A 19,771-nucleotide genomic window follows, 5' to 3' on the forward strand; every position below is an offset into this window, starting at 1 on the left:
TGTTTGACCTTCACATGCCAATAGGGACAGCACTAAAAGCCATCTGTCTACTTTTAAACTAAAGACAGTTTACCTCCTGGTGCTGCTCTTTGAGGTGAAATCTGTACCTCTGCAAGTCAAGAGCAAAGAGGTAATGGTAAAGTAAACAAACCCAGTGGAGAAATAAATTATCTGTGCTGCAGCTATGCATCTTTACACTTCTTAGTCCAGTGGCCAGAATTCAGGTGAGTGAACTGCAAAAGCAAAGAATAAGATCCTGCAGAGCATGCAAGAAAATAAGATGTTGAAGAGTGGGGACAGAGTGAGTTTAAAGAAGAAGTGTATGGGGAAAATCTCCAAGTACCTTTTAAATAAGAGAACATTTTTAAAATTAATTTCAAAAACTGTTTGTAACTATGATAATCAAGTAATTAATTAAACTATTCTGGAGTAAAACTTGTGATGATCAATTTTACTACAAGACTGAATTGCCAAGAATTTCAATCTGGAATGCAGCAAAACACAGGCAGTGTAAGAAGTTTTAAGAGTCAGAATTTTAAAAACCTGTTCCTGCTCTAATGGGATGATTATATGCTGACTTTTGACATGGGATGAAAAGTTGGTACTCCATCTAAGAACAAATCCAGAAATTTAACCTGATACCTGGAGATTTCAGAGGAGTTGATGGTGGACTTGGAAAATTTTATGGTGATTGAGGGTGTACTTGCACATAAAATGCATGTTGAAAAGAAAAATCTAAAAACAGTTAAGAGAGAAAAAGAACTACCAAACTTGTGAACAGCAAAAAAATAAGATTATATCCCTTACTTCTGTGAAAATAATATACAGTGACTTATGAAGAGGAGGTTAACCCAGCTGTAAGCTTTAATGTTCAGAAGAATTAAATCCTCAGCTTTGAATAACATTCGCAGTAAATTAAACCAGCAGTTATGCAATGTCTGGAGTACATCGTAACCACCCCATGATTACCATAGCCAGCCAAACCCTGTCCCCGAGCAGGCAAAACTCCTAACTGGGATCAAGGGTTTTATCCACTGTTTAGTCTCCTTTGACCCGATTCATTTCACCACCCTTACTTTGGAAGTAAGGGGAAAGTTTTGTTGCTGTAAAAGCCAGTGCAGATATCTGGGCCAAAATTAAGCCTGGTGTAATTCAAATGATGTCACACCAGGGATGGATTTGGCCCAGAGTGTCTGGGGAGGTTAATGCTCTTCCTGAACTAGAGATCAGTGTTAATTCACCTCAGATCTTTAGCTTTGCTGCAGCTACAACTGCAGATTGGGCTCGAGGGGCCAAGGGTCTAGGTGACCTGGTTGCTGTAAAGAGGGGAGCACGGGTTTCCTGCTGCTGGGCCAATAGTCCTTTTTGTACCTTTACAATTGTGACGAACTATTCATTTCTTTACAAAGATACATTTCTTTACAAATGTGACAAAACCTCTCCTACCAGCCACTCTCTTTTTAGGTCCCTTCTGCTCCAGGCACTGCAGATGAAACCCTTTTGTTGGTAGCATTTCAAGCTAGCAGGAGCTGTGGCAGTTCACAAACTGCACTTCAACATTTCCTTAGCAATGGTTGCTGCCATATCTCCTGCACTAATCACCTTCATAGAAACAGGGCTATCATATGCTATTTTAAGGGCTGGATTCTGCTCTCTTATCCCAATTCATGCGATGGAAATGGTGTGGCACCATTATAACTAAGGGTGGAATTCAGAGCTTGTGCTAAAAATGCCGTCTGGCCAGGAGTGTTTGACTCCTGCATTTCAAACGTTCCTTGTCTGAGCACACATCCCAGTTGAACAGCTCCATGCACATACAGATGAGCAATAATGACTTCTCATTTAATGTCCTTTTTCCCCAAGACAGTTATTAATGGTGAAAAGAATTGTAGATTTACTGCAAGTTTGCTGCATAAATTACAGGAGAGCTACGGAGAAAGTCTGGATGTCCTGATGGCAACGCTGCCACACCTTGCAAGAAAGCTCAGGGAGCAGCATTACGTGACTCATTCATAAGGCAGACAGGGGAAGCTGCTGAATGCAGGAAATGCTCATCTCTACGGGTCTTGCTAAAGAAAATAAAAGGGGATGGACAACCTTGCAGGAGGAAACCTTTGGTCCTCCTCTGGCACAGCACCCTCCTCCCCTAAAACAGAAATCAGTAGTTGTCATGGTTTAAGCCCAGGACAGTAGGGCAGAACAGGAAAATGAAGATGGCTTTACATTGCCTTTCTGCTTCCACCGCCCTGGGCTGGCTGATGAACTGCTTTATCCTGAGGCAAAGATAAAGCATGGCCTGCCCTACACCTGCCGCCTCTGGGTCACAGAGGAGTGGTCTGGGCATATCGCAGCACAGTTTGTCGCGTACTTCCCAGTGTGGTCCCCTTCTACTGGGGGACTTCTAAGAGAGGTAATGATGTGACCTACACACCAGCCAAGGAAGTCCTGCTTCATGATCACCTTCTGATAGCAAGGTGAATCATCTGCACAGCCATGAATTACAATGAATGAGTCTCATGTTGCTGTTAGCCTGGGAAACAGCTGGAAGAAAGGCCCACTTTTAAATGATAGTTGGACAGGGACACCAGGTTAACTCACAAATCCCATCAGTATTGATAAATTCAAATCACCAGAATCCTATCCAGTATATAAATCATATTTTAATAGTATGGTTAATAAGTTACGCTTCCAGTCAGCTGTAAAGTATACAAGCTTTTTGTTTGCCACTGGAGAATTTCCCAACTCTTGTTCACAATCAGTGTCAGATAAACCATCAATGCACCTGCCCTTGCTTTTGCAACACCACAGCCCTGTAATCTATTCAATCCCTGCCCAATCTCACCACATAAAATGCTATGACCTAAGCCAGTTGCTTTTCCTTCCAAGTGAGACAAAGAACCCATAGCTCTTCTGCTTCTGTCTCCCTACTCCAGACCCAGTCTACATTTTCTTCCTATTCCCAAACTTCAAGTGAAATTCTTGCGCTGCAATGCCATTAATTCCATCTGCTTTTCCCAAGTGTGACTTTCTTGATCTGCAATATCCCTCAATCCATGATCCCTCCCTCTCCTCCAAATCTTGGGATGAGGGGAGGGTTAGCTTCCTTCAGCCAGGAGTGAAAGGGCTAAAGCCATGAAAAACATACTGATGTTTTTCTTCCTCTGTTAAAATGAGTTTGGTTTGTCTTTGGGGGGTATAGATCATGGGAAGCCTTCTTCCTCTTTCCTCTGTGAATATTTCTCAGAAAATGTCATGTGAATCCCTAGCATTAGTCAGAAGGATAAACAGAAAGTTGAGAATTATCAGGAAGGGAGTAAATAATATAACAGAAAGCAGTTTTATGCCGCTATATGAATCCATGGTGCTCTCATAGCCTGAATAGTGAACGTTATTCTGATCATTCCAACCTATAAATATTATACCAGAACTACAAAAGGAACAGTGGAGGGCAGAAAGGATGATCAAAACATGGAAAGGTTTTGCTCAGACAGAGACTGAGGCCCTTCAATCCAGAGAAAACACAACCCAGGGAGATTATCAGATACCTAAAATATCTAGAGTGGTAAGCAGAACAACTATTCATTGTTTCCCAGAAAAAGAAGGAAGCAAGAGGTTCCCAGTGGAAATCATCAAGCCTCAGGATTAAAAAATCACGAAGGGAAGTGTTTTTCCACGTACTGCAGAATGAAGCAGTGGGACTTATTGACACAGGATGTTGTAGAGGTCAAAAGGAAAAACTGATTAAAAAGGACTAGACCAATTCATAGAAAGGTCTACTGAGCCCTGTTAAATGTGACAGCCTGGATGTAAGCCACAAATCCAAAAATCCCTCATCACCTATTGTTGGAAAGGTATACCACAGGAAGAGCATATTTACCTTCTTTATTCTGTTTCCCTAAACATCCATTACCAGCCCCTCAAATAGGTTGAAATCTGGCCTTTCAGTCTCTTCTAGTAGGGCCATCTTTGTGGGTTTTTATTTCTTTCTCCCAGTAAGACTGAAAGATGTGGCAGAAGTTTCCCATCTCCTTTACTGAGCCTCCCAGAGGAAGGAACGCCAGTGGGACACTACGCACCAGACCCCTTGCTCCAAGATGCTAGAAAATCCTCTGGCTCATTACATGTGAATGATGAATCCCAGAATATATAGGTCGCTGTCTCAGCTTTGCCCTTGGCCTGCTGCATGCCTCGCTTGGCGATTATCCCGAAGCTTAGTATATTCTGTGCAACAGAGATTTACAAAGGAAAAAACCCACCTATGTTACCAAGAAAATACATCTTTTCCTATCATGGATGTCAATACCTTGGGAGAGACAGGCATAGAAGAGTAATCCAGAGATTAGGGCGATAACCTAGCCACAGATGTTTTTGTGACTTTGGATTCACCCATTTCTGTGCCTTGGTTCTCAGCCTAGAAGATAACAACAATTGTGGGGAGTTTTTTTGTTTTGTTTTGCTTTTTAATCTTGCAAAGCTTTTATGCGGCTAAATATGTCAGATGTTTTAATAAAAACTGAGACGGGAACCGTAGAAATACCTGAACTTATACTACATGACTGCAACTGGACCTGAAGTTAAGTCCAGCTCTGACATTTCCAAATCGCTTTTGCTCTCCCCAATTTAAAGCATACAGTCTTTTCAAAAATAAAAGGGAAAGCTAGCATGGTTCACTAAGAGTACTTCTTTAGCAGCTAGAGGGTGGATTTGCCCCACTTCATATCAAACCGTTCATACCAGATGGTTGCAATGTCAATGTAAGGACGAAGCCAATGCAGATTTTAGAAAATAGCAATGTTGTGGAAAAAGTGCTCCCTCTGGTTATTTTGCTGGAGAATTAATTGCTTACAGCAGAGGAGAAGTAGGGCAGAGGGCAGTTGGGTTTACCTGCATTCTTTTCACCATTACAGTCAGAATGACAGTTGTTTGTCAAACACAGGTTTTTGCTTTCCTCCCCAACAAGGGCACACATTCCTGACATGCTGTGTTAGTTTTCTGAAGAGGTGATGGCTCTTTCTCAGAGGCTGTGCATTTTCTGGATGCAGTCGGGAGTGAAAGAATACAGTTTCGTGCCCAGTATGGGAGTCATTTGTTTTACCTGCTACGTCAGCCATGTTCTTAGAAGCAGAGACCCAAAATGACAGACGTGAGTGAGGCAGCTGCTGGAGCTAGCACAGCTTCCTTCAAACCCCCCTGATCTGACACAACAACAGTGCAGCATGCTGGCAGTCCTGGAGGATTACAGCATCACCGCTGACTTTCTGTTAACCCTTTTGAGCTCACAACCTGTGAAATGATGTAATGAGCTTTTAGGTGAAAAATAATGACAGCACCCAGCCCTCAGAGGCAAAGTGTCTCTCCAGAGACAGTACCTTAAATAACAACACATTTGTATAGTATCTGTTGCTAGTGTGGCACAGTTAACTCTACCTGCCTCAAAACAGTAACAAAAAAGAAAACTGGCTTCCAAAATTTTGCAAATGGGAAGAAAAAACCCAAACGGGTCATGCCAAGACATTGAGTGGAGATAACAGCAGTAACTTCAAGGGTTATCACTTCAGGAAGAGAGTTAACATAAATCATTTGTGCATCCACACAGGGAAGTTATGGAGCCAGGTTCTGGGCAATTTCATTTAGACCGAGTCAGCTGGTACAAAATATTCAAGTGCAGTGTGCCTGATTGCTGAGACGATATCTACACAAATTATCGATTGCCATGTTAAAAAAAAAAACAACAGTAGTAGTGCCCAAGAGAAGTGCTGAACTGAAAACCCCAGAGACTAAGTATAATCTCAAAATACATCTTTGGGACAGTCAATTGGCACTTCTGCTCTGCAGGGACCCATCAACACTAATTTCAATCTATTTTACCTATCAACAGCAGAGAAGTTTTGTCATCTCAGCCCATGCTGTCCAGGACCATGAATACTTATTTTGGGTGTCCAAACCATGTCGTGATTCCAAGGTGCCCTCCCAAGCTAGGTGGATGCTAATGGGTATTGTTATGATACCTCCTCGTTAAGAGCAATCACACCTCTGACTGCAATATTTTCATGCTCCAGAGGGAACACAGATTGGCAGTGCTACATCTACATTTTGGAGGGGGTTACCACTCCTCCCTGTAATGATCAGTTCTTACAGGAATACTCTACTGATAGCCTGAGGAAGGACCAGGAAGATTGCCTTTTGCGTGTACCAACCCTGACTTGCTTTTGACCTTGACAGTATGGGTTGTTTTTCTTTTAATATGTGTTAATCACCATATCCCCTGTGTTAGGTAGTGCAACAGAAAAATCATGGACCTCTGTTACAGGCTGTACCTATAACAATCTGCAATTCACAATCAGGAAAAAACAGCTGTTTTCTGTGACAATCTGTAAAGGGTTTACAGATAACAAACATGAAAAGTCAAGACTATCCTATTGACAGTCCTGAAACCACTTTGGTTTCAGAAAGTGACATTTTCTAGAACATATGATTTAACCAATACCTTTATTATTACTTATTTTGCTCTTCATCCTCTTTCTTCCTCCTTCAACATCTTATATATCTACATATCAGCAGGTCCTTTTAAGTCTCTGTCATTCAACATCTTACCCCTCTTTTCCCTTCTTTAAGAAATTGCCTCCTTTTCCCTTTTTATAGGGACAAAAATATAGTTCATTCCCCATGCCAACTCTTTTTTTTTCCTCTCTTCTGAAACTACCAGTAAGGATGACATAAGTGACCTTGGATAACACTGGTTGGACAATGTTACACTAGGAATTAGTCATAGACCAGCTGACATCCAACCCTCTTTATTCTTCTCTTTTTCTTACATTTTTCTTTGAAAAAGAAGACCTTTTCCCCAAACTCCCAAATGCACTAATCCATGAAGCATTCCAACAATAAGGAAATGAATATTTAATTACTTTAATTCTACTATGTTACTGAAGGCACAATTTCAAACAAGTTCATTTTACATGTGGTGATATTAAGGCAGTCAGTTTCAGTCCCCAGGTCTCATCACAAGTGCTGAAGCCATGAATAGATTTGGGTATAAGTTGCATTGTTCCAGCGCATTGAAATTCTGACTGTGTGTCTAGTTAGCATTGTTCATTACAAGTGAAAACCAAAGCTCCTCCTGTCCCTCCCAATCTTCAAAAAAAGGCTCTGCAGCTCTTTGTTGCAAATAAACTATATTGCAGTACATGCAGAGCACAGCTACTGATTCTGTATTTGTCCAATCAAAATAGTTCAGTTAGGAAGCACTCCGAAGTTGCACAGAAGTTGGCATTTCCAATTATTCGGGCTGAACGATTCCTCCGGGCCAGTTGTCAAGCACCATTTGCAAAGGCTCTTGGCACTCTGACCAAGGGGGAATTCCCCAATTTATGTTATAACACAGAGAGCAGCAGTAACATTTTAATCAGACAGTGGAGCCTGCTGGGAAGCTCCATTATAAAGCATTGTTATGCCCAACAGGACTGCAGTTCAGTATGGCTGGGGAGTCTACAGTGGGCTTTGTTTCTTTAGTGCAGCAACCATGGATGTCAATGCAAAATTAAACAAAAGATGTTTCCTCTCTCCTTTGACACTTACACACTACAGTAAGTGACTGTACTAAATTACTCCTTCTGCATAATAGTATGAGCTATTTTAAGAGCTATCTGCTCTGAAGTTAGATCAAGGAATACCTTGTATGTTAACAGGGGAAGTCACAATTAGGAAGCAGAGACAGAGGTCTTAATCTGGAGGACTCTCAAAATGTGAGTGAAAGATGGATCCTGACAACTCATTCTGGGCTCTTAAATGCATGTTAAGCATGAGTCCTCCATCTATACTAAACTTCTAAGTTATGTTAATGAACACATTTTTGCAATCAGGCCTTTAAAATCAAAAGTAGAGTTTCTGATTTGTTTTTGTGTCAAAACCATTCTATCTTTTAAAGACACTGAGGAATGGAAGGGCAACAATATCAGCGTTCATCTCATTGTCTAGCTGAGGAGGCCTCAGTATAAAACCAAAAATACTTCAAGGAAAAGGGAAGAGGAACAAGAAGAAAGAAATATAAAACTGTGGATTCAGTAGAAAAAGAAGTAATGTATTCTTTTAAAAAACACAGTTCAAATGGAATAAAAAAAATATAACCTTGAGATTTATATCATATAAGTACAATAGTTCCTAAGTTCATATTTTAAATACAGGAACTAGAACCTTTCTTGAAGCAATTACAGTATCCCTAATTAAATTGTGGCTCTTATACAGTAATATCAATTAGCTCTTTAAAAACCACATTATTAATTTATCAAGGAGACAACTTGATAACATGGTGAAGGCAATAAAATAGATCAGCCTGTAACGCCCACTGCTAGAGGGAACAGACTTCATTCAGAAGTACACGGGCAGTAAATCTCCACTACCTTCTGTAAAGCTGCACTGATTCGCCCCTCTCAGGGTGGGGTCTGCCTTATTAACATTAAAACTTTCTTCTTTATGTGTTCTGTTTCCTGTTTTCTTTATACACAGCCATGAAGAAAATCATATTGTCATAGAGTATGATCTGTAATGAGGTTGTGTTATAATGGGTTCTTCTTTGCTTTAAAAATGCATGTTAGTGTGAGGGGAAAGAAGATAAAGGCAAAAAATAAGTTTGGAGGGAGAATGAGAACTGAAATTAAAAAGCAAAACAAAACAACACAACGACTTCTGCATTGAAAGGTATTTTAGCTACTGATAATGAAGTTTCCAGATGAGCCAGAAGAGAAAGGAGGATTGGGAAGTACCCCTGGAAGCTATTTCTGAACAGCAGACAGATGGTTGGGATGGCTTGCATGTGCTTGACAGCAGCTACTCTGTGGAGTAATAAAGGAATAATAGACAACTAGTTGATGTGCTGGTGGGTTTGGTTGGCAGAGAACCATCTGCACTCCAAGTGGCACTACTTTATGGGAAGGCAAATGTACAAATCCTCTGAAGAAAAGGAATACACACAAACAAGTGCAGAGGGAGAAGTAGGACAAGCTTCCCCAACTGCCCCAGAAGTATGTATGCCTCAATCTCACTCACATGAGTATTACGGGAAAAGTTCTTTGCAGCTCCTCATTTACCAGGCTATTACACTGGCAACTGGAGAGAGAGAGAGAGAGAGAGAGAGATTTAAATTAAATATTTGGTGATTATTTCTCTTCGTTCTGTTTGTTACATCTCACCAATTTCATTACTCCTTTCTGTTTCTTCTTTTGACCATATTTCTAACATCATTTCCTTTAAGCATTCTTCTAGAGACAACTTCTTCAGCAGGGCCCCACAGACATCTTCCTGATTTGCGAAAGTGCCATCTGTATTTACATGCATGTTTGTGGGTTAAAACCCAAGCTCTGAATCACTTCAGCATTTGCCTGCAATGACTTGGTGATGTCGACACACACCGCTTTGGGCCACCATGCACACGAAGCGCGTAATGTACAGCTCCACCTGCTGCTGGAGGTGCCTCCTGCTTGGATCATCACCACACAGTTTCCTGCAAATGCATTTGGGGAGGACACAAAGTTTGTGCCACTGAATGGTCTTTGGGACTTTTATGTAGGCTACCATTCATGTAGGCTTCCAGATGAGCCTGTCTGCTTTGCTCCCGTGCTCAGTTATAGGGCTGGCCCTCAGCACTGAACTTAGACTTCCAGCAAACATCAGGCTCCAAAGCTGCCGTGCCTATGCTTTACAGATGCTGTGTTGAAGGCTTCTTGCAGATCCCTTCACTTGCAAACCAGAAGTATAGAGGAAATATCTTTTTCAAAGACACTAAAGCACACTTTCTAAACAGGAATATATTTTCTTGCAGCTGCTCTGTAGATCTGGAAAGACCAGCAAAGAAATGAGTGTGAAAGTCAACTTCACACTTTGGAAAACCGTTTATAAGCATTTGTGGGGAAAAAAAAAAAAAAATCTGAGCTTCAGATTCGGTAAAAAATTATGAAATATTGATTTCTACCAGGTTCATATTTAAATCCTTTTTTCTTAAGAAAAGAGGAGGAGCCGGGGAGGGGGGGAAGAAAAGAATGAGAAGGTAGAACAAAGAGATGTTTCTGTCAGATGAGAACATATCATTTATTCACAGCTTGGCATAATAACAAGGATCTAGTTCTCAAGAAGACTGGAAGAGACTTCATGCTGCTCTATAGCTCATTACCACAGCTGGAGGCCTCCAAGCCTGGCCAGGTCTTCAGCATGGCAGTGTCCCAGAAAGAGCAGTCCCAGCTCAGCCCTCCATGGGAAAGACCTGCAGAGCTCCAGGAGCTGAGGCTAGGGCTTCAGAGTCTATGAGCTCTGAATGTCTGATAAACACTGTCCTGGGTATATCAAAAATATGGTTGTACATCAAAAATATGGTTGATGAACTCAGCCTCTACCAAATGAAATGTTTAGAGTCACAGAATTGGTTTGGGGGTTTTTTTTGGGGGGTGGGGTGGGGAGAATTGCACCAGTGGAAAACTTCTGATTCATTTTTACTAAAAATGCAGGGGGTGTTGGTGACAAAAGTCACCTGAATCCTCTGGATTATGATGCAGGAAAATGGTTCCCACTCTTCCAAATTTGTTTGAAAGAAGGAGGTATGCAGGCAAAAGCTAAACTGGTAACTAGATATTAGAGACACACAAAATATTCCAGCAGGAGAATGAATAATACTGCAAGACAAAGTCAGCCAGAAATTTAAAATATAATTTTGTTATGTTAAAATTTTTTTTCAGGAAAAGTGTTTTCTTTACAAGGAATCAGCAACCTGGCTAGAATATTCCTATTGTGTTACAGATATCTAAAGTGAAATAACATAAAATAAGGCTACAAAAGTTGAGAGTACAGATTTGGGAGCAAGGTTTTTGTAGTCTAACTGGTCAAAGCAACATTATTGAGAGAACTAGGTAAAAGTTTTCAAGGAGAAGTGGATCTTTGCAAGACTTATTAAGAACTGTGCTTTCTAAATGATAGTAATAATAAAGACATACACCATGCCTGTGTTTTCCTACTTTAAATTTGGAGATAATCACGATATGGCACAATGATTTCACTATGGCTGAAACAATCTGTTCTTCCTCATGACAGCATTCCAGATGATCAGGTAAACTTCAAATAGTTTCAGGTTTAGATGAAAACCAACATTTCTGGCAGGTTTGACCTGATATAGAATGTATAAAACTCTGCATCTTCAGCCCATGTACTGAAAAACACACATTTAAGCTATCTCGTTTTGCAGTTAAGTCAGTCCCCAAACATCACTTCTCACACAACAGTATCAGGAGGCAATAAGATTGTGAAAGACCTCTTGTCTACCACACAGACAATCACTATCACAACACGGAGCTCTGCAACAGAAAATTCTGCAATATGCTAAAGAAAAGGTGAGAAAAAGAGGAGAAAGACCTACTAAGCTGAAATGAATGGTATAAGTACATAAACCAAGTGCTTATTGCCAAACAAGTTTGACCAAATCCAGGAAAGATGGAAACAATTTTGCAAATGGCAAAGCTCCAAAACAGTGATGCCTTACATAAGGTTCAGGGAATGTTTCTTTTGAAGATAAAAGGTACCCAAGTATGAAATCTGTGATCAATATAGGAAGCAGAATGAAAAAGCAAACCAGCCACAAGCAAAAATTCCTGATGGCATTTTAATTCCACATGCATTGGACAACACCCAGGGAGAAGACCAATAACTGTATATACTTTAAATAAACTGCATGTAAAATATACAAAGTGTTCATCCTTGATAGTATATATGTTTCCCTTATCAGTTAGGGACTCCTTCATTTGCATTTTCTTTTTGTTCTTTGAAGTTTCTCTACTGAGATTTTATAAAATTAAATAAGCCTACTCTTATTTGCTAAGGAGTATTGCTGATGTTTTCATGAACGTTCAGGAGCTTCATGTGGCTACAAATATTTGCTCTTGAAGCATTTAGCAACTTCAGGAAGTATCATCAGCAATTAGAAGAAAAATGCATTAAATTTGAAATTAGATGGGATAAAACCTTGCACTATTCCCACTGAAATTTTCAGGGTGAAATATTGGCTGTGTGATTTCAGGAAGGCCTGGCTCCCACTGATACAAATAATCCAGTTAGTGAAAGTCTAGTGGATTGTCTGAAACAGCTTAAATCTAATTTTCCCACTGCTATATCTTTCAGAAATGAAGTATTACCAATCGATCTCTTGACTAGGGACAGACATAAGGAAGAAAGCATGGCTCCAAAGACCAATTTTTCTCAAAACTTGGCAAACATTTGGGTTTGGTTTTCTGATTTGTTTTCTGACTCCTGAAGATGAGATACAAAATTAGATGTTTGAATATGATATATTTCAGCTAATGCCTGTTTCGTTGCCAGTTAGGAATAAGAGTGCTTCAGCACCTCAACTGAACACATATTTAATATCCTGTCCAATTTTAAGCATGTGAACAGTCTTGTTGATTTTAATAGGACTACAGTCAAAATAGTATCTCGTATGTCTTCTAACAAGACAGAGAGCAGAAGAATGGCTGACATCCCAGGGCAAGCTCAAAACATAGACAACAGTCCTTTCTGATGTGCGGTAGGTCGAGCAGGCATGGCAGGAAGCTGTTTTGGCAAACCTCACTCCCATTTGATGAAGGAAGATCTGGGAAGCTACAGGCTGGTCAGCCATATCTCAATCCCTGAGAAGAAAATGTAGCAAATCTTCCTGAACATCATTTCTGGACACATGAAGGAGATGAAGGTGATGAGATGACTGGTTCAGTGAACAAGGGGATGGAAGTGGATGTCATTTACCTTGACTTCGGTAAGGCTTTTTTCATAGTCTCCCAAAGCATCTTTTCAGCCTATCTGGGAAGGTATGGCTTGCATATGTGGAAAACCAGCTGGACTGCCACTCTCAAAGAGCTCAATATCCAAAGGGCAGTCAGTTAATAGCAACGTTTCTAAAGTATTGATCTTGGTACTGGTATTGCTTAACATTGGCATTAACCAACAGGACACAACCAATCATTGTCTGTTACCAACACACTACTAGCACTAGGACATGGTCTTGGCCATAGAGCCTCAAGGCTAGAGATGGACATAGTCCTAGTATAATGCTATTGACTGGTGCCACTAGAAAGCATATAAAATAATTGCATAAACAAACATAACAACACACATCCAATATGTAAAAAATGAACTCATATTGACCTCACTTTATTTGCTGTTCATCTGCCTAGACACTTCAGAGCAGGGAATAAACCTACTTTTTAGTTTTTTTGAGAACCAGCACCAGGAGTCAGTTGTGACTGAGATCTCAGGGAACTATGAGGCAGAGTACATTAAAGTACTGACAGCCACAAATTAGCAATCCTTTCTGATTTCCAGAAAATGGTCTCCCTGAATATAAGCTTAGAAATCCAGGAAGGGATTTTTGATGGGCAGGTGGACTCATCAGAAATGTCTCAGATCTCTCAATTTTTAATATGCAATTTAGGTGCCTAATTCACACTGATTTCATGCACGGTTTTGATGTTTGTGTTCCAGAAGTAATTCCTGAATAGGCTAGATGAAAATTGTCACTTTCCTTTTGTCTTTCTTACTTGTCAGAATATTCTCTGCTCCTGTCTTTTGGGTAGCTATAGATGTCCTGAAACTTTTCTAAATGTGAGTTGGCACTGTGCTGTGCAAGTCGGGGCATCATGTTTGCTTCTTTTAACTTCTCTTTTCCCAGCTCAAGTGACTAAATGTATTTGTCTAAGAATGTATACTGTATATACAAATATGAAGGATTTATTGCCATTTTTCCATTTCTTTAAATATGTGAATAGTATTCTGAGAGATCCTATCAAATGTTAATATAAGTATTGGGAAGGCAATCTCTTTATCAAAGTTCTTTTTTTAAAAACTAGAAAATAATTTGTCTAGAAATACTCTTTATTATTCCTAGGGAAGTATATAGCACTCATAAAAAACCCCCTACCAAACAAACCCAAAAGATACCTCATGCCTCCTGCTAGTCTCTGCCATGACTGAATAGAAGTTGTATGAGGGATTCCTGCATGGCAGATGGTGTTGGGCGTACCTCTTGGCACATACCTCTTCAGCTTCTGTCCACTCTAAGAGACCTGGACATACCAGGGCTTGTAGTCTATTAATTTGTGTAGGTCTGTTTGATGGTGCTGGTGCACTGCAAGTTTTGCTTGTCCACTTTGTTTCTGCCCTAAGCCTTCATGAAAAACACATTATGTGCATCGGATTAGCAACTCCTCTATGCTATATGCATCCAGAAAGCCTTGAGGTGTATGCAACCCATCCCAAATACCTCCTTCAAGCCAAATACAGTCATCTATAATAACACTTACAACAAATACTTTTTGATGATTTGAGCCTGATGGAAGACTACTGTGGAGGGCACTGTGGATGAAAAGTATGGTGTTCATATCCAAGTTTAGGTCTGCTTGCTGATTTTGTATCTCAGGTATGCACTAATGCTCTTAGTGATAAGAAAAACCTTGGACACAAAACACTGCCTGACTAAAAGCATCTGTTTGATGCTGGATTCCGCTGGAATTGAGTTCCTTTAAACTATAAAATAACATCCCTCCTAATTTTTCTATCTTGTTTATAATTTGAACTCATTCATTCCGGAAGACGTTGACTCTGATAATAGTAAATGCAAATAAAAGACTCCTGCAACTTGCCACTAATAGCAAAACCAAAGCAACAGTAAACTGCCCAGAAAAATGAATGATACCAATCTTGTGGTGCACTGAGTAATACATATACTGTAAACTACAGATTATCAAGCTTGTGCAATGGATTTTAAGATCTATTTGAAGGACTGTCAAAAGCAGTTGCTGATCCCACTGACATCCATTGATTTCAACAAAAGTGTAATCAGGACAAAATGAAGTACATCTAAGCAAGTGTACGTTGTTTGTCAGGAGCATGACTAGATCAAGACTGGAAACAATGCACTGAACTTTTGTTCTAATCGAAAGAATAAAAGTGTAATTTGTTACTGTTTTGCTCTTTTACAAGTAAATATTAAGTAGAAATACAAACAAACAACACATATACTAAACACAACAGTTTCCAAGAGTTCCCCCTAAAATGTAACTATACGTTTTTATCCATGCAAACAATATCTTATTATAAAACTTAATGATTTAAGTGGGGTTCCATCAAAAAGAACACCTAAACATCAGCTAGCAGACTAAAATTTCCAGTAAAACTGAGGAGTATCGAATTTTGGATTCTATAGGAGGCTATGGATTTATTTTTAAAAATACTCAAAGGACTGACTGAAATCACCTCCTTATTATTGAATATCAGCTTTTGTAATTATAGATAGGAGATTTGTTCCAGCCTGTGAAGTTTTTTTTCAGAACAATGTCCTCTCAAATTTGTCCTGCAGTTTACAAAACATTATTACATTTGACTTCTAGTAACTGAAGTTCATGATATTTTTGTTAAAGGCATTCACTACCAACTAATGGGTAGGGAGACAAAATAACATGCATTTGAAAAAGTAATCAAGTTTACCATACTTTAAATATATCTGAAATGGACTTAAGTGAAGGCACAAATACCTTAACATTTGCAATATTCTGTTTCTCACTTGCTCAAAAAGGATGGAAGGGCACAAATCGGTCTATGATTTGTTCATAAAACTATTAATATAAAATACAATTATTACAGATTTCAATAGCTGATCCGAGTACAAGCTGAGTTCTATTTAGTCGCATTTATGTAATCCTTCTGGATTTAAGGGCAAGTCAAAGAACTGGGAAAGTCAAAGAAATGGGCCTTAAATTTATCCAACATATTAATAGTCCTGGAAAGATAAACAACAAAGTAATCTGATTGAAACTATGGGATCATATATAATAAAGTCTGCTGGATCTCAATATCTTGGGCCTGGTTACACTTCTACCAGCACCACCGATGTGTAATTCAGCTGGAGGCAGTGTAAAACGTGTAGGAGAGACCACAATCATGCCTTTTGAGTCCAGTATCAACCTCTTCACGACTTTTATTTAAAACAAAAGGTTTTTCTCCTTGATTCATATTACACTCTTCTTCCTAGAAATCCTGGCAGAAAAACAGTCTCTCTTATTCTTTCTCTCTCTTTTACGTTTTCCTCAGAGGTACATAGAAATTACACAGCACTTAGAGAAGCTGCCAAGGACGGTTCAGCTATAAGTGTCATAAAAGGCATCACATTTCACACGTTTCTTAGCCAGCCTTGATGTAATGCAGGAAAGATCAGATGACCTTTGGCATGTGCGAGTGGAGAACAGACCAATCTACCAGGTCAAAGCTACAGCAGGAGGAAGCGGGTATGAATGTAATAAGTTTACTTCCCTGGAAATATTCCAGCCTTGAAACTCAGTGAAAGACCCTCAGGAATGCTCCAAAGATTAGAAAACTAGGCAGGGAGCTGAATACTTGCATCTTTTGTACCTTCTGAATCTCTCTGTGGGCATTTACTGCCAAATTTGCACTGACTGGGTTACTACACATCAGACCGACTTCTCACTTCTGCCTCCTGCCTTCTTGTGTACAGGCTGTACAGTAAAACAAGGGGGTCCAGGAACAGGTAGGCCTGCAAAGAGGACAAGTCTATTAAAGGCCAGGCTGCTGGGAATGTGGGCAGGGACAGCAGAGAGCTATAGCCAGTAATAAAAGGGAAACAGGGAAATGCCTGTGACCTGTTACAACTCAGAGCACCTTCAATCTCTGTAATGCTGTGTTACTAACAGCCCAAGGTGAGCACCTGGAGGAATCCTGATTAAAATAAAATACAAAACCAGTCTTATGCCTCATCACCACTCAGAATTCTGGTCTGGATCCCTTACCCCATTGCTTCCTTTGTGCTTGTCAGACAAAGCTCCATCATCCGGCTGTACCTGCTGTAAAAGTGGCTGAATCCCACATTTAAGAACAGCATCAGTTTGCATTGGTGTGTTTAGGAGACTTCCTTGTTGTTTCAGGAAGTGGCAATTACTACTATCATGGGAACAACCTCAACAATTTTGCAGAAAATTTGGAAGGTGAGTAAATAAATTAAGAAAGGACATTTTTAAACTTTGGTCTGTAACAACCTGAGCCAAAGACCACTGAAGACAGCAGAAAAACCTGGTGCAAAGCCTCTGCTGGTGCAGCTACACTGTTTCCAGATCTCAGCTAATACCTGTACTCTAGACTGAGCTACAGCCTATAAGCAGAGTGGCTCAGGGGACTAGTTCGGAGATCGCTGCATTGTTATCTGTGATATAGGCAAGCTATGGGCACTGTTCTGAGACAGATACAGATGGATTTTGAAACAGCGTTTGTCCACTACAGTGGTAGTCAGTTGACAACAGTAGTTTTTTCCAGGAAACTTTATGAGAATTCAGGAGAAAATAGGACTGTCCCTACATTGGTCTATTTGCAACACAAGTCCCACAGCTGTTTTAGCATCTCCTCCCACTGCAGATCTTAATTATTCATGTATCCAGCCTCATTTTACTGCATCTCAGACTTCTATATAGGCTTTTGCACTCTTCTTAACTCTCATAATTCTAATAACAGTTTTCAGGAAAAATAAGTTTTTGGTCTGCTTACAAGGGCCTTTCTACATGGAATAAGATAAAGTACTAAAAGTCCTGCAAATTTTATTTAAGTAAAATGTTGAGCCACTCACAATGAATTCAGAGGTAGGCGGTTTCTGTTGTGACTTACTCCTTTGCACAATGTTTGAGATAGATTGAGACAGGAAGGGCAAGTTCTTACGGCACCAGCTAGAGCACCAGAGAGGCTCCAGGGCATGTATGGAGGGAGGGAGGGGAGGAGCACTGTTTTTCAAGACAGGAAGAGGACAATAACCTCTCATCTCCTTTAGCAGAGAAACACAGGTTTAGATGGAACATTGCAAGTTAATGTGTTCAAGTGCCCTGCTAAGGCATTCCTGCTAACCTCCAGATTATTCTACTGATGGCCAATTTATACCCATTTATTCTTGGGACAAGACCAGGAAGAGGCATATGCCTTTTGCTTATTTAAAACTCAGTGCTTGCTTGTTGATAATAAAGGCAGACAAAACAAGATGTCTGTTTCATTCTTATTTAAGCAGTCCTTTTATCTAATTAAATCCAGTTCTTATGCTCTCTTTCCTCCCTCCCCAAATATCTTAAGACAAAACCAAAATAGTCAAGGCCTTCTTTTCACTTTTACTTTATTAAAATGTTGTTTTAAAAAAAAAAAAATTGGAATTTTCTTCAAGTGTCACTGAAAGTTAAAAATAGGAAAGTACCAGAAAAGCCTTTTATAGTGCAGTCATAACAGTACCACATCATTGTTGAGCACCACAATTAAAATGATACATTATGACAGTGATGTGATACATCTCTGCACTTGGTCTTTCAGGATGAAGCAAAAAATTAGTACAATTTTTGTTCTGTCTGCCAACCATTATTTCAAATGGGGTACTCATATACTTTGAGATGGTAAAGTACTCTTTCCTTTAGATGCTGTGATATGGGTATTTTATAAACACATTTTTGAGATGTTAAAGTAACATTATTGTATAGCCACCAAACCTGCTAAGACAAGAAAAGGAAGACTAAGAAAAACTCTGGGATACATAACACTTTCAGCTGGACCCAAGAGCCACAGTTTGTTTCGAAGACTGTGGCAGGATAGTTTGTTGCCTTTTGTGAATTAGATAGGAGTTGCAGGTGTGAAATTACTTTTAATATTTAGATAATTAAATTAATTTAGGAGACAAATTCATGCTGACATTTGTGAATGTGGATGCTGCTACAGTTCAGACTAAAAATGAAATGTGAAAACCCTTTAAAGCTGAAGCTATTTAAAGAGGCATTTGCGAATTATATGAATACTGTGTTTTCTTTACAGTGAAGGACCGTCACAGAAGTGTTTTCTTCAAAAACCAATCCTGTTCTATAATGCAGAAATTATAAGTGTCTGCAGTACACTAAAATTTAAGTAAGTCAATCTTAATTTATAACCAGCCTTATTAAGATATTCATGACTATTTTGTTCCTTTATACTATGTGAATTAAGATCAAGGAAAATTGCAAAGTGAAATGAATTTTCGGATGCATTTATTAAGTAGATAAAAGGAAAAAAATTCACCATTGCACCAAATCTTGAATATGCGATGAATCATGCCAGGGAATATGAATCTAAGTTTAAGCACTCATAGGTATTTGCAGTACTATGTTAAAAATCGATGCGAACCCTAGTGGCCAGCCTATTTAAGACCCATGCTCATGAAGCTCCCATCCAAGTTGACTTGGCCATGGAGTCATCTGTTTGTGATATGAATGTTAAGTACTCCAGGAGGTTTGGTTGATACTTCTTTGCACAGAGGACTTTCAGAAACTGCATATTTTTTTTTAATCAATGTTTCTGCCCATACAGGTGACACAAACTTGCATACATCAAGATCAAGGTGTCTAAATCAGTAGTATTGCATCAGTGGAAAAACTGGTGTAGGGAGGACTAACCTCAGAAGGTAAGAGTCTAATTGCTGTTTAAGCAATGTAACTATTAACAGTAAGGACTGGGAAATTTAGATTATTTATTTATCCAGGATCGATTAACCAACACTGCAATTGGTAACTCAACAACAAAAGTGATATTGAAACTAGAAGGCAATTCACAGAAAAGCATGCTACTAGTGTGACAGAAGTGTTTTATGAATCAACACTGAGAAGAACCAGAGTATATAATAATGACATTTAACTCAGAAAAAAAGCAACAGGGGTAAAAAAACCCCAAACCCACAACTATC

This window comes from Harpia harpyja, chromosome 1 (assembly GCF_026419915.1).
Source record: "Harpia harpyja isolate bHarHar1 chromosome 1, bHarHar1 primary haplotype, whole genome shotgun sequence".
NCBI lineage: Eukaryota > Metazoa > Chordata > Aves > Accipitriformes > Accipitridae > Harpia > Harpia harpyja.